Raw genomic sequence first — 15,992 nt, forward strand, 5'->3', positions numbered from 1 at the left:
ACTTTTAATCTGCTCAATACACTTTTTCCAAATAAAACCAAGTAAATCGATTTCTCCTGGATTGAATTTTTTAAATAATATGACTTAGTCCAACCTGGTGCTGCAAAAGTTGCTACCACTATAGAAAATTTCCTATCACCATATCGTTTAAAGGATGGTGATATAATTACTTGCAAAGTCAAATATATTCAGTCACTATGTTTATCTTAAGGATAAAATGAGAGCTGTTATATACCGTTACTGAAATGCAAAGACACCCAAAGGAAAATGTTGCTCCCTTGTGATAGTTATGTACAATAAAGGCACTAAACAAATGATGTGGTGATATTCTAATTGGCCACATTGGTTGATTCTGTCACTGAGGGAGAAAACCTGGCTCTATTGAAGTCAATGGGAGTTTTGCCATTGACTTCAATAGGGCTAGGATTTTACTCTGAGTGTTCACAAAAACCTGATCAAAATTAAAATTCATTCAATTTTTAGAGCTGAGGGTACAGAGGAAAACAAAATGGAGGCTAAATCTTTATCAGTCATCAAGAGCACACAAATGACTATTACAAAAAGTAAAGATTTATAAAAACACTGTTCGGCAGAACAAAGTACAAACACACACTCTTGTGACTTTCTAGTGTTTTATAAGTACAGTGAAACCCTGCTATAATGCGATGCTTGGGGTCCAAAAAATTACATCGTGCTAAATGCGGGGTCGCGGTATAGTGGGGTTTCAAGCCCGTCAGTGGTCCCCAAGGTGATGCATTGATGTGCACTGCCTAGTGCCCCTAGTGCCTAGTGCCCAGCAGGGCAAAGAAGCTGCGGCCCCGCGCCTGCCGGGGACAGAGAGCACCGTCGCCCGCAGCCCTGGAGCTCTCTGTCCCCGGCAGGCGCAGGGCCTCAGCTTCTCTCCCCTGCCTGGCACTTGGCGGGGGCACATCAATGTCCCAGCAGCCATCATGGCATTGGGGACCACTGGTACAGTACATACAGTACTGTATTACTGTGTGTCTTAAAGGGGGGCCAAATTGTGATTGCGTTATATGCGATTTCACGTTATGGCGGGGCGCCTTATTGCGGGGTTTGACTGTATTTTACATTACACTAATTTTGTGAACCTGTCAACACACACACAGCTGAAAGGAACACTGACGATCTGAAGGTTTTCTAAACTGACTGATTTATATTCAGTTTTCTGACAGAAGATCTTAATTGCACATCCTGATGTATTTTACATATTTTAAAAAGGATTTAACAGATCTTCTTGCTCCCTAGTTGATGTTTGGAATGGCCAGACAGCAACAACTAAGCATACTAGCACCCGCCTCTCCACCATTTTCTCTGTGTACACTCCTTCCTGTTCTCTTCAGTTTCAATTTATCTGCTACCTTTACTATGCAGGGTCTGAGGAAGGTCATGTATCATCAGTAAAATATTAAAATCATCAATACGGACGACTGTGTACAAAATTAAAGAATTTTTCTTTTAAAATCTGGTATAGAAATTTTAGAGACCACTTATAACAGTACAAAGAAAATTTTCAAATAGAAGTTTTTAATTTTAGAAGTTCATGCTAGAAACCTCACTTACAACCCTTTGAAATAAAAGGAAATACTAATTACTGCTTGTGATAGTTTGAGACCTCACTTGACAGCACCACTTCAGCTATTTTCTCCCCTACTTTGCGAATTTAAGAAGTGACTAATGGAAGGAAGACTGGAACTTATTAAGCAGAGTTGCCATGCTAGTCTTTTTCACATCAACTTGAACAGTAAAGATTTATTCTGTCAGTTCTAATTCAAGCTACTGCATCAGATGCATAAGCTTTCCCACTCCAAAGAAAAAAGGTTATTTGCCAAAATAACTTGTTCACCGAATGTCATGCTTCATGGAACACAACTACAAGAGTCTTGCCCCTGGTCAGGTAGTCATACAACCTCTTAATGCAGTATTTGATAGTTAAGGATGTGCAGGACCTGTGTGATGCATATGTTGTTGTGCAAGATATAAATACCACCTCATAACTATTCTTTACTTTCTTGCATGTCAGGTTACCAACACCACTCAAATTTGGCCCAGCCACACCTCCATCACTGTACTATGTCCTCCTGCCTCATCTTGTTCAATTCACATCTCATTTCAAAAGTATTTGGAAACACATCCACATCATCCCCTCCCCTAAAGCAAGGAAATAATTTGGACCTCATATGCCTTTCCCGGTAGGTGGCACAGACTCCCAATTATTTCCTCGCTTCAGGGAAGGGGATGAAGCAGATGTATTTCTAAATGCTTCTGAAATGATTGAACATGGTTGGGCAGGAGGACATGGTACAGTATCTGGCTCCATCTCTCAGATTAGGGTTTTACTGGTGCAATCTCTCCATATTGAGCTGATATTGATACACCTTCTCCCTTTCCTCTAGCTGTATGTCCCGCTCTCTTTAGAAGCTATGGAACTGATGTGTAGGGGAAGTTCTCATGAGCCTCATCTTACCCATCACCCAAAAATCTTTGCATATAAATTTAATACCTGGTCCTCCCACTTCCACCCCCATCCGGTTTCTAGAGCATGCACATGGATGTCTTTAAAGTATCTGCTTCCCTAGCCATGGGTTGAGGCTCCCCGACCCCATTCCCTTCAAGTATTCCAGGAAGCAATTCTTTAGACACAGGAGAAATAAGGTAGGGCTGGCTCCCTGTGAAGCAGCTCTTAACCATGCACTGCTTTTAACAGCAAAAGGCTCAAGCTTACTTTAGACATTCGATTTGAACTAAACAAGGTGGCTCAGGAGGACATGGTACAGTGATGGAGTAGCTCCTTGGTCAAATATGAGTGAGTGGCATTGCGATTTACCACACTGGCCATAAATTTGAGTGATGTGAGCAACTATATAACAGTAGTTGTGGCTTCTGCAACAACAACAAAAAAATCACAGTCCATGATTTTCGTACAGCCATTCTCGTGGGCGGGTTTATTAGAGTCATGAATAGTCCAACAAAATGGAAATAGGTAGTCTGCTCACTGAAACAGTATTTTCCTAGTATAATCTATTTGCAGGAAATATACTTGAAAAATATGATAATTAGCTGAATACTCCTTGAGACACAGGTACCGTATGTCCCTCCAAGGCAATCTAATACAAGAGGGGTAACAATTCTCTTTGCTAAACACTTACCTTTTATTATTTCAGCATAATTTATAGATATAGAAGGCAGACATATTTTAATTAACAGGTCCTTGGAAGGTAAACTTCACACCTTAGCCAATGTATATGTTCCAAATCAAGGGCAAGCTTCTTTTTTTAAAAATTTTTTTTTAGGGATTTTGGAAACTTGAGAGAAGGGGACATTATTCTACAGGGGGATTTTAATAAAGTGCTTAATCCCACTTTCCATTGATCAAATGTTCATAGAGAACATTTGGAAGGAGCAAGTGCAAATCTGTGGCATCACTTAGAAAATGAGGAACCAGTGGATGTCTGGCAGGAAATGAATCCAGATGTCAGGGACTATACATATTATGCTGATATTCATGGATCTTATCCCAGGATTAATAGGATTTTTGTTTCTAGGACTTTGGCTAATTTGGTCAAAAAAGCTAGTCTGGGATTCATGCCCCTACATGTATTAGATTAAGAGACTGGGATTCAATAGAAAAACAAGGGGTCTGGCATTTGAATAGTGTTTGTTTGTATGACTCCCTCAGAATTTAAGAGCTGGAAGAAGCTTTTTCAGAAACATACAGAAGAACATGATAGGGAAGGGATCAATAAGTGTTCTCGTGGGTGCTGGAAAGGTGGTGATGAGAGGGATCCTTACAAATAAAACATCACACCCCAAAAAGATAAGAGCTTTTAAAGAAGAGCATTTGGTTAAAATCTTTGTTTTGGAAGGTAGACAAATCTACTGGAGAGTTAAGGAAGATGTAATATGCTGGGTTAACAGACCATCCGAATACTGGGTAAAACTCAAACAAGACTGGAGCCACCAAATATAGCTATTCATAGTAATTGTTGGGTTAAAAAGAAACTTATGAAACCAAAAATAAAATCACCCATTCATCCATACCACATTAGCAGCTTGGACAAATTTTCTAAATTCCTGTTACCAAGGACCTCTCCCTTAGCTACTTCCATTAATAAATCAGGTATGTATCCCTAAGCAATAACAAAATGACAATTTGTTGAGGGTAAGAGCTGAGATGACAATTTGGACAGCTATTCCTGGGTCCTGATCTGAAGTCATACCAAGCAGTTTGTAATAATGTATATAATAAAAAGATCCCATATTTTCAGAATTTACAAATCAAACTTTTATTGCGAAATCTGGGTATGAGGTGGCTCTATTTAGACCTTTAACCACATTTGAGGAGTTGACTCAAGAGCAAGCTGAAAGAAGAGGTTTAATTTTTAAAGATATATACCATTTTGACTGAAAAATGTGTTGATTAGAAGACACCCAAATGAAAAGATGGGAGAGGGATTTGGACAAAAATTGATCAGATGAATGGGTTTCTATGTTGGCAAGAATGTACGTATGTGTACATATATATTTAACTAACTGTTAATAACATTTTAATAAATTACTGTATAGATGGCATTTGACTCTAGTTAAGTTCCAGCATTTATTTATTTATTGCTTGCTACTAGGGAGGAACTCTGTTCGAGAGGTGTGGGGAAAGAGGAACAACTTACACCTGTGGTGGATGTGTCCCGCAATTAGTTTCTGGTGGAAATTAAAGAATTTCATTTATGACAAAATATTGGCTTCCTAGAAAGCCCTTAACCTGTCTACTTAACGTTCTGGTAAAGGATCTACATTTCAAACAGAACAAATTCAGTTTTAACACCAGTGTTCCCTCTAATTTTTCCCACACATGTGCAGAATGAATTTTGATATGTCCACCAATATGGAGGTGATGTGAGAGAGACACATCACTGCCATATTGGTGCACATAACAAAATTCATGTGGTGGGTGTGGGGCTGAGGGGTTCGGAGTGTGGGAGGGAGCTCAGGGTTGGGGTACAGGGGAGTGAGGGCTCCAGCCTGGAGCATGGCCTCTGGGATGAGGGGCTCAGGGCTGAGGCAGAGGGTTGGGTGCAGGGGGTGAGGGCTCTGGCTGGGGGTGTGGGCTTTGGGGTGGGGCTGGGGATGAAGGGTTTGGGATGAAGGAGGGCGCTCGGGGGCTATGGTGGGGAGAGAGAGGACTCTCCCCAGCTCTCTCCCCCCATAACAGCACCTGGGCTGGAGGGGGGAAAGGAGAGAAGGCGCGTCTCCCTGCTGTGGCAGGTCCAGGGCTGGGGCTGCGGGATAGGCGCCCCTCCCCCGGCTGCATGCTTCTATGACAACAGAAGAAGGGAATGTCTTCATTACGGAAACAATTGATACATCAGGAAATGCACACAGTAGAATACTTAGAAGAAGTAGCAGTAAAAGCTATAACAAACTGAATAAAAAACCTCAAATGTCTAGTATGCAGTTTGGTCACAGACAATGCTGCAAATGTATCCAAGATGAGAAGAAATAATTTAGAAGAGAGTCCCAAGCTAATAACACGGCTGCAGTGCTCATTTGATGCACCTCCAGCCAAAGACTTCAGTGTTCCAGAAATAAAGGCTAATGTTGTTGAAATTGCAAAATACTTCCATAACAACCACTTTGAAGCAGCTGCTCTGAAAAAAGTGGGAGGAACCAAGCTAACTCTCCCACAAGATGTGTGATGGAACACAGTCGTGGACCGTTTTGAGCACTATATCAAGAACTGGCCTAATCTGATGACAGTTTGTGAACAAAATCATGAAAATATAGATGGCACTGTCACAGCCAAGTTCTCAACATGGGGCTTAAGAGAAATGCTGAACACATGCTGAGTACCCTGAAGCCTATTTCTGTAGGCTTGAACAAAATGCAGGGAAATAGTTGTTTTATTGCTGACGCTGTTGAAATTTGAAAGGAACTGAGTGAGATCTTAAAAAGAGAAATATGCAATGACAGAGTTAAATTACAAGCATTAAAAAAAACGAATGAGACAAGCATTATCTCCTGCTCATTTTCTTGCAAATATCTCAATACTTGGTACCAGGATCAAACCATAACTGCTGAAAATGCCACACAATGCCAACTATAGTAAACTTCAGAGCTAAGGGTGAACCATTCAAGAAATACATGTTTGCTGATGATGTTTTAAAGAAAGTCACACCAATGAACTGTAGCCGTGTTAGTCTGGATCTGTAAAAAGCAACAAAGAGTCCTGTGGCACCTTATAAACTAACAGAAGTATTGCAGCATAAGCAGTAGCTTCTTCTGACGGTGTAGAAAGAATATTTTCTTCCTTTGGACTAATTCATTCCAAATTGAGAAATTGTTTGGGACCTGAAAAAAGCAGGAAAGCTTGTTTTTCTTTTCCAGATTATGAACCACCAGGAAAATGAAGGTGAAGATGACTCTGTTAGCTGCAGAAGCCAATATTTTAAGTGTCTCATGTTGACCTAGCTGACAGTTGATTTTTTTTAAATATTTCATTTAACTATTTTAGTTAAAAACAATTTTAACAAAAACAAACCTGAATTTAAAAAACTTGAATGCCTAACTAAAATCAAAAATCCATATGCTTGTTTTGTTAAAATATTATGTTTGCTGTTGAAGAAAAAAATCCAGAATATATAACGTTGTTGTTTTAGTTAAATAAAACAATGTAAATGTCTGCCTGGTGATGTTCTCCTTCTAATACAGCATGGCAAGAAAATCCTCCAAATATTAATGATTAACCTGTTGAATTGGAGATAGTTCACCTCCTAATGACTTCATAAATATCTGCTTCAATTACCTTTGGTAAATGAAATAACCAATCATTCATTTTCTAACATAGCTGTAAAACTAATCTGAAAAGTTTTCAAAATAAATCACTTTAAAAATGTAATGTGTACCTTCTAAAAATGAAACCTACATCTATCTCTGAGTTGTGAAGAATATGTAATAAGGTTATAACAACCAACAAGAATGCACTTGTATGTAGAAATTCATGATTAAATCAAGTCTTCCTGACTAGTGATTTAAATCATGATTTAAATCAAATCCACCCTGGCCAAAAGTATGTTCAGAGGATTGAAAAACATGCCTTACAGTGAAAGACTCAAGAAGCTCAATCTACTTAGCTTATCTAAGAGAAGGTTACAAGAGATTTGCGCACAGTCTCTAAGGATCTGCACGAAAGCAGTGGGCTCTTCAATTTAGCAAACAAAGGTATAACAAGATCCAATTGCTGGAAGTTGAAGTTAGACAAATTCAGTCTAGAAATAAGGCACCTCTTAAAAAAAAGTTGTAATAGTTATTCATCACTGGATTGAATCAAGAATGATTTCTAAAATAAATTCTAAAATAAATGCTCTAGTTCAAGCATAGCTATTGGACTTGAACCAGGAATCAACACAGGGAAGTCCTGTGGTCTGTTTTACGAAACTGGTCAGTCTCGATTGTCACAATGGTCCCTTCTGGCCTTGAAGTCTGTGAATCTCAACAATTAATCCTTTCAGAACTGGGAGGAATGCTGTGCAAATTTTACAAACAGCCCTTAGACCTAGGACATTTATATGTAATCTGGCTTCCTGTGAAGTCCAGAGGCTTCAGGTTTGAATATCGCCCATGAGGGCTGCCAGCCCTATATTGGAGGCACCCACCAGCAGCCTTTGTTGACAACAGTGGAGGGAAGGGTTTTCACTTGCATACTATGAGGATCTTTCCACAATTTAATCACAGGACTACCCCCATTTCACAGATGGGCAACCGAGGCATAGAATAAGTGACTGCCCAAGATCACAGAAGTCATCTGTGGTGGAACAGGTATTGAACCTGTATCTCTTAAATCACAGGCTAGTATCCTAACCATAGATTACTGCAACTGAGTTAAGCATGAAGTGCTGCAGAGAGTCTAGTGGACCAGTTTCTGACCCCATTCATGAGTGTTCTGTTTCCCCCTCCTCTGATCACTAACTAAAAGACCTGTCAGGGTCTTTCTGGTTGGCCTATAATCAGCTGCTGATAGAGAGGGTAAAGAGAAGGGGCTTATGAGTCCCTCCACCCTACACCAACTGCTGAACTGAGGATTCTCTTACTCCAGCCTAGAGATGGTCCCGAGTACAGGAAAGAATTGGAGGATGAGGAAAGATTCAAATGGACTTCTTCCTCTAACCCATCTCGCGCTCTCCAGCTCCTAACTTTTTAAGTACAGCTTGCTTACTCTTGAGACAAAAACTTTGAGAAATGTTTTTAAACCTAGATGTCATCCTATATGTGAAAAATTGGGATTTTTTTCTTTGAAGATCATTAACCGCTCAGTTAAAATATTGTTCTTAAATATGTTGTGGCCCCAGCTACTTCAGGACCATAGCCTTTACTTTCTGTTATAGAACAATGGCCTGGCTTCTCATGAGACCAGAAGTGATGATTTACTAAGTAAAACAAAGATTAACCAAATTTCTGTTCTCATAGGGTGGGCAACCCCTTTTAAAAACAGCACGCATGGCTCAGAGCCCTCATATTTACTGGTTGAAAATGGTCATCTGATGGTAATTCCATGAAAGAATGGCAATGTATACTTTAACTTGCATATAAACTAATACCCCAAACCTAATCCAAAGGAAATATCCCCACAAGAATACTGACCTATAAAAACTGAGGTTTATGTGCACACAAACACACACACACACACACAGAGTACTACAGAGTCACCAGCAGAGAAACATTGGTAACGGCCCAAAGAACTTGCCTCCTGACCTAAGCAGATGAAAAAGGAAACCTCCTCATTATGCCGCAAAAAAAAAAAAAAGGCAAACAATAAAAAACCAGTAGCAGTATTGCATGCTGAGAAACTCTATGCATTCCCAGCGATCAAATCTCTCCTGATGCCCAACTACTATCACAGCATGCAGAAACGTAAGCTAGGATTTCTAAATGCTAAGCTAGTTAACAGGGAGGCTGGAGAAGGAGGGCTACAGAGGCTGGGAACACAAAGTATTCAAAGCTCTGCATGGTTTGGGGGAGGGGTTGCATCACTTGTTCACCTGTTCAGCACTTAGAAAAACTGCAGCATAACAGGCCTCCCGCTTCCTGTGCGGTCCCTCATGCCCAGAAGTCCCTTTGCAGCAGCCTCCCTCTGTTCTCCCTCTTCAGGACCTCTTATAAGAAAGGCTATGGGGCATCTATAAGTCCTATAGCCCTCCACTTTAGGCTGGAGTAATACCGCCAAATAGTTCCAAACAGTCCCACCAATAAGGTACATACTTATTTTTGATTCTTCGGTCATCTACACAGAGTTCTTTCCCTGCCACAGCCTGCTCTTCACAGGGTCACTTAGCTGTCTCTCCCAGGAGTTTAGCCTTCTGGCTCTAGCCTCCTTCTCTTGCCAATATTTTACCTGTTCTGAGGGAGAAGGCAGTCTACACAAACTTCTTCCACAGAGCTCCTCCCAAGTGGCTGGAAAAGAGGATAGCCCTTCCCCACGCTACACTGCAAGGCTCCTGATCTTGGGCATCCTGGGGTTTCCCCCACTCCAACTCCTAATTCCCCAGGACCTTTTCCTCTCTTCCACTAAAAGGCCATTTCCTTGTTCATACCAGTTCTCTAGAACATGGTCTTTTGACCCTCTCTACTCTTCAAGGGCCAGTATACCCCACTACTTACAGCCCTTTTCTCATATGAAAGGGCTTCACTAATGTCATGCCTTTGAAACTTTAGTTCTGTAGTCCCTTTAAACAAGACAGGTTCAGTAAAGAGGTTACATTCTCCTTTTGATTTCTGTATATAAGAGTTCATATGATAAGGTGTCTTGTCATAGCATTCCATGAAGTGAAACATCCAAATGCAAGTCACCAAAACCCCTTTTTTAAACAAATATAAACCAAACACTTGGTCAACTGTTCTCATAATGGATGAATATGGTGCACTAAGTATTTCAGTTTGTCCTTTTCTATTAGAGAATGTTTTAAACAGTTCTAGTTTCATTTCAACCATTGAGTTTTTTCATATTAAGCTATCATTTTAATGTATATAATTTACTTGAAAGTATTAGCTGCAACAGAAAAAGGTAAGTGGAAAGGGAGTCCCTAGACAATTTTACTTTTTCTGCTTTGGATATTAAAAGTAAACATTTTAAAACCCTACATACATTTGACCAAACACCACCATGTTACTTGATTCTTGCCTGCAGTTCGATGTACCTCTTTTTCTCTTCCGCATAGTTTAAACTAAGCTAGGATATAGAAAAATTTAGATTGAACACAAACTGCACAAAAGTGTTACATTAAACAGCTCTTATTTAGATTTATGACAGTATCAATTTGAAATGTCAAACTAAAAATTGAGAGTTTGCTTCCCAGAAGGATCTTACAGCATAAGTGAAATACTTTAAAAATCTAAGACAAGCTAATTGATACTAAATGATTTGTAAGTAATTAAGTTACAGTAATGGAAATGTAAAGAGTACCATGGCTAATTAACCTTACACAATATCATTCATTTTAGCAAGTTCGTTTTTTTTTTTTAAATTGAGGAGAAAAGTTTCAAGCAAAAAGTAACTTCATCATATTTCAGCCTGATTATTTAAGCCTTTAAAAAGGTGGGTAATGTTTAACCTGAAAAGGGATTTGTTGCATCTAATAGACACTAATCCAGAAGCTCCCTTTCCAACAGAGATTTAGTCACTGAGAAAATCTAAGTATCAGAAGATTCCAGAGATACCCTTAACCTGAGCCAGTTCAAGATCTTCAACTTGAATGTACTCCTCTTGGGCTCCCTTTGCACTGGAAAATGATATTTTATTTAAAAACCCACAATATTAAACACAACTTAGCACTCAGTGTAGATAAAAACTGGCATTTAATATTGTGTCTGCTGCTCCTGATTGACAATCAGCTGACAACGTTAAACACAGTCCTTATCTACAAACATGTTAACATTTTCTCACACAATATCATCTTCCAGTGTGGAGAAACCATTTTAGTCAAAAATTTAATCTTTATTTTCAAGATATTCAGAACACAAAGTAAGACTATTAATTATCTCAAGCTTGCCAAGGTAGAAAGGACACAATAATTTTAAGGGTGGTCAGAGGTAGGGGGGGCGGAGCGGGGGTGCTGTTTTGAGAAACCTTTTAAACACTAACAACTATGCTGTTTTTGTTTAAGTGGAAGCGGTCAGGGAGAATGTCCATTTACGTTGTATATTTCAGGCTATGTTAATTCAATTTTTGTATGCATTATACAAGACTAAACTTATTTGTGGGAAAAACTATTGACAGTTCAGTCCAAAGTCATATTTCAAAGGAGGAGATGAGAGGTTTTGTTTACTGTGCTCCTATGAAATTACATGATTTCACCCTCAATAGTTATTACAAAGGTCACTGTGGAATCTGTCAGACAGTTAACCTTCAGTTACATGTGAATAGCACATTCTTACTGGGGAAAAGCTAATTCTTGGCAGCTGATACCCCTGATACCAGGGGTACAATGAACCTGTTAGAGTAATAAGCATCCAGGCATACATTTGTGATTAGTAGTATAAATTGGAAATCTTGTCTTGTCAAGTTTACACAGATGTAATAGTTTAGAATCACATTTAAGCTTTTACGTCCATTTTTGTAATCACACCCTTTAAAAATTTCCAATTTCTTTTTTTAATTACAAGCCAGATTTTTATTACAATTACATTGGGATCAGGAGGCTCATTGACTATAGGCATATCTTGGTCCCGATTTCCAAGCCTGCTGGTGACAGGACATACGTGAAAGTCTACAACAGGCAAGAACCTGAACTCATACCCCACAGTTCTTTTAACAGTCAACACATTGGGCAGGATCCCATCTCCCATCAAAACAGCAACTGAGGGGTATTTAAATCAATGTAAAATACCTTATGTTAGCAAGTTGCACAGTTCAATTTGTGATATTACACAGTTTTTAATACTGTCTGTGATATTGCCACCAGAATTGGCCTTTGAGGCATCAATTTTCTCTCACTGAAAGTGAATAAAAAAAGGGACATCATCAGCACATTGGCGCTATTACGGCAGGGAGGATCAGCAGCTGTTGAAAGTAAAAGATGGTAAAAACCACTTTTAGATGTTTTAAAGAGGGATTTGTTGAGAAATCCATGTAATCCATTGAACTAAATATGTAAATGGTCTATGTGGGCTGATTTTTAGTCTAAATGTGACTAGTTGGGGAAAAATCCATGTACAACTTATGAATTATAATGGCTGTTATGAAGTTACGAAATTGTGGTATCATAGAAAATCTCTATGTGGATGTGCAATCGCCCATTTTCTGACAGTGGCTTTACCACATCTCTGCCAGAGCAGGGACAACAGTCAGTTGTTACACCTTAATGGCCACCTATTCAGGTGGCAACACCTTGAGATAGCTCATTGGCTGAAACTGGAAGAAACTAGTCCCTCCAATTTCTCTGCAAGGAGGGAGTGGAAAATCCTCAGCAATAGAACAAAGAAACCAGGTGGGGACATATAAACTCAAGGAACTTAGTCTCACAAGAAGCCTTAGACTGGAGAGAGGGGCATGCTTTCATAATAAAGGTGTCCTGTTTAACTGCAGGGCCAGCCGCGGTCAGCGAAATCAACCCAACCAAGAGAGTCTCCATGATTCTGAAGAAAAGCTGCATGAGAAGGATCCCAGAGGACCCTGTCCAAACCCCAAAAAATCTCCCCAGAGTGGTGAGAAAACTGAGGCAGAGAAATGCATACAGGTGTACTTATTTTGTTTAGCTCTCTCTCTCTCTCCTGCTAAGTTAAGAGTAATGATGTTTAGAATCCTGCCTGATGTAAGTCTATCTGCCTTCATTATTGCATGCTCCTGAATGCTAAAACTGTAAAACCAGAGTACCCACACAGCAGGAATTATGGGAAAGGATGTGCTTAAACTATAGAAAGGCTGAGGAGTTAACATTGGTCCCAGGAATTAGGTAACTGGACGGCCGGGTCTGAGCACGGAATGCTAGGTATAGGATCTGCATGCCGAGAGTAAGATACCCCAGCCAGAGACTGTGTCTGGACTCTGTTCACACTCAGGAGGCTTAAAAAGCACACAGCCTGGTGATTGTCCAGACAGTGAGGGAATTGTGTGACACAAAGGATTTAATTTGTGTAAATCATATGTTAGCGTTAGCATTTCAGTATCATGAACTATAGTGTGGAAACAAGAGGAATTTAGCTCATAAAAATGTAATTTATCTTCAGATACTTTGCATTTAGTTAGCAAAGTATCCAAGGAGATCAAAGACTTCATGAACATTCATATTAGTTTGCAGGACAATTTTAGAAAACCTCACACTGCTTCTTGTAATACTAAAGTATTACAACATTTCTCCCATCTCACATAAAATGGAGAGCCTATACTAACTATAAGCAGCACAACTGTCACATTCTAGAGAACTAATGCCACTAAACTGAATGTTCTCCCAAGAATCAAGAACACGTGATGTGCTGGTCAGTCAGACATTTTATTCCCACATGGTGCATGCTGTTTAAACTTGGATTTTTCATCTGCTTCTGTCATGACAAAGATCAGCAGAACTGAGAAGTGTTTCAAAGTCCTGCAATGGCATCGACAACCACCAGGTTGGAACCACAGAGGTGCATATCTAGGAGCACTAAATGCACTTATTCCTTTTTTTAAAAAAGAACTAATGCAACATTAACTAAGTGAACACAGAGAAGATGGAAGACCAATACTGCAACTATCTTAACACCTGCTGCATATAAACAAGGAAACCAAAGGTGCTTGTGTCAAACGTACACAGCCTTGCACCTAACATCCTGATCCAGAAGAGGGCATACACACAGATAGCCCCTAGAATCACTGCTTTCTGGATGGCTCACATACATTCTCACTCAAGAGCACAGTTCTGCAGAACAGAAAACAAGATTTTTCTTCAAATTATCATGGTTACTTCTGCATTTTCAAGCTAAAAATAAATTAGTGGTTTATCCTGAAGTAATAGAGATAACATTTAGTGCTGTATACAGTAACTGCAACCACAGCTGGCAAACAATGACCACTAAAAGGAAATTCAAAAGGCATTGAGAGTTACAACTTCCCCCACAAATTCTAAGAACATGGCTGAAAATGTCTATGCACTGCAAGAATAAAAGCAGCATTATTGCTATTTCCCCCTTTAAGGCTGAAACTTCAAAGTACATTAAGTCCTAAAATTGTGATAAAGAACTAATTTTAAAAAGAGGTCAAACTCAGAAATAAAGAATATGAAAAATGACATGAATATCTACATTCAGTGATGAACCCTGTGCAGTGGGAAAAAGCCTCGTAATAGCCATCAAGCCCTAAGCAGCAGCAGCAATCTACTTACAGTAGATACAGGAAAGAAGAGACAAAAAAAAAAAATCTCATTACATTAATGCCACAGCACTCAAGACGCTCATCACAAGGAATTTTTATAAATTAGTAACCGATCTTACTAATGCCATTCACTACTTCTCTTTCATTGTTTCCATTGAAAGTGTGTGTAAACATGCTTCTATTGAACGAATACTTCAGGGTATATTTTCTGTTCAAAACTGTGTATAACTCCCACTGGCAGTGAACCAACTTACATATATACACATCAAGAGATTAGCCAAACAGATCAAAGACCTAGGGAAGCAGAATTCTTAACTTCAGAAAATATCTACTAGAATATGTTAAGTTTCTCATAAAATTTATATAATAAATAAGTATATTCAATATTTACTACATCAAGATGTACAGAGCACAGGATGTAGCATCAGGATACCATTTACTTGCTACCATTTACTCACACACAACTAAGATTTTTGAAGGGACACTACTTCACTCAGGACATCTTTTGGACTGTCTTATAATTTTTTGGATAGCTTGTTTAATATTAACGGTTACACAGCCTCTTTCATCCACAGAATTTGATAGATATAGATATAGTGATTGTGCAATTCACCATAGGAAATTGGCAGCGGTTTAAGAGAGCCCAGAAACATTACACAATAGGTTAAAGACACATAGTGAATACCATCATAGGTAGCTGAAACTTTTCAGCCGAATTTGACTAGGACCACAGTGTCACGTCTTATAAGATGTTATCTTCCACTGGCACAGTGGTCCACAGAACCAGAATAGAGCACTGACTATGCAGAATCACTAGTTGGTTATCACTGACACCACTTCAACACACAAGTCTTCCCTGGATGACTCATCCCAGCACTGATCAAGACTGATCCTGCTTACTTTCTGAAGTATGACTAAGTCAGTCAAAGATGATTATCTGGTTCCAGTTTCTGTATTTGTCTTAACATATTAAAAAGTGTAATCCTACTGGTGATATTACAACAAAAATACACTAGATTTTGTTTTTCATTTTTATTTGCCAGTGGATACTAACCACATTTGTCCACATACTCTCCAACATGGAGGAAAATTAGTGCCCGTTATCTATTCCTACTGACGGCCCTATAGACAAATGTGACTCTTCTTCTGGAAGGGATCAGTAAGCCAGGCCTTCTCAGTCGAGTGACATGTCACTCTTGTTCAACAGATATGAAACCGTGAAGCAAAGGACGAGCAAGACACCGTGTGTGCCGTGAACACAAACATTTCTTAAAAACAATGTAACACTTTTGAAATGCCTCTTTAGCCCACTAGGAAATCTGAGGCTGGTGCCTGAACGTAGGTGGAAAGTCAGTAGTGGTGCTGAACTTTCCCACTGATTCTGAACAACATTTTCAGTTCCAGTCAGACACAGGTAAGAGCCATACTACCAAGCATGCCACCTGCACCTGCTCTGGAAATGGAGTCTCAGATGAAGGCAGATGATCCTTCCTACTACATATTAAGCCGCCAATCACTATAGGTGTTCAACTCATACACAAACTCTAGACATTAAAGCCCTGTCCTAGTGAAGAGCTAGAGTTGCAGTCTCCAAAACAGGTGTCCTATGATCTAGAAAGCTTGCTGACCGTGAGATGAA

General features: G+C 39.4%; 1 protein-coding gene across 8 annotated transcripts in view; it reads right to left on the reverse strand.

Annotated features, from left to right (window-relative positions):
• The window catches only part of CCSER2 (coiled-coil serine rich protein 2), a 133,814-nt gene that overhangs the window by 91,875 nt on the left and 25,947 nt on the right, over positions 1–15,992 (reverse strand). The window lies entirely within an intron of this gene.

Source organism: Trachemys scripta, chromosome 7 (assembly GCF_013100865.1).
Source record: "Trachemys scripta elegans isolate TJP31775 chromosome 7, CAS_Tse_1.0, whole genome shotgun sequence".
In the NCBI taxonomy this organism is placed as follows: domain Eukaryota; kingdom Metazoa; phylum Chordata; order Testudines; family Emydidae; genus Trachemys; species Trachemys scripta.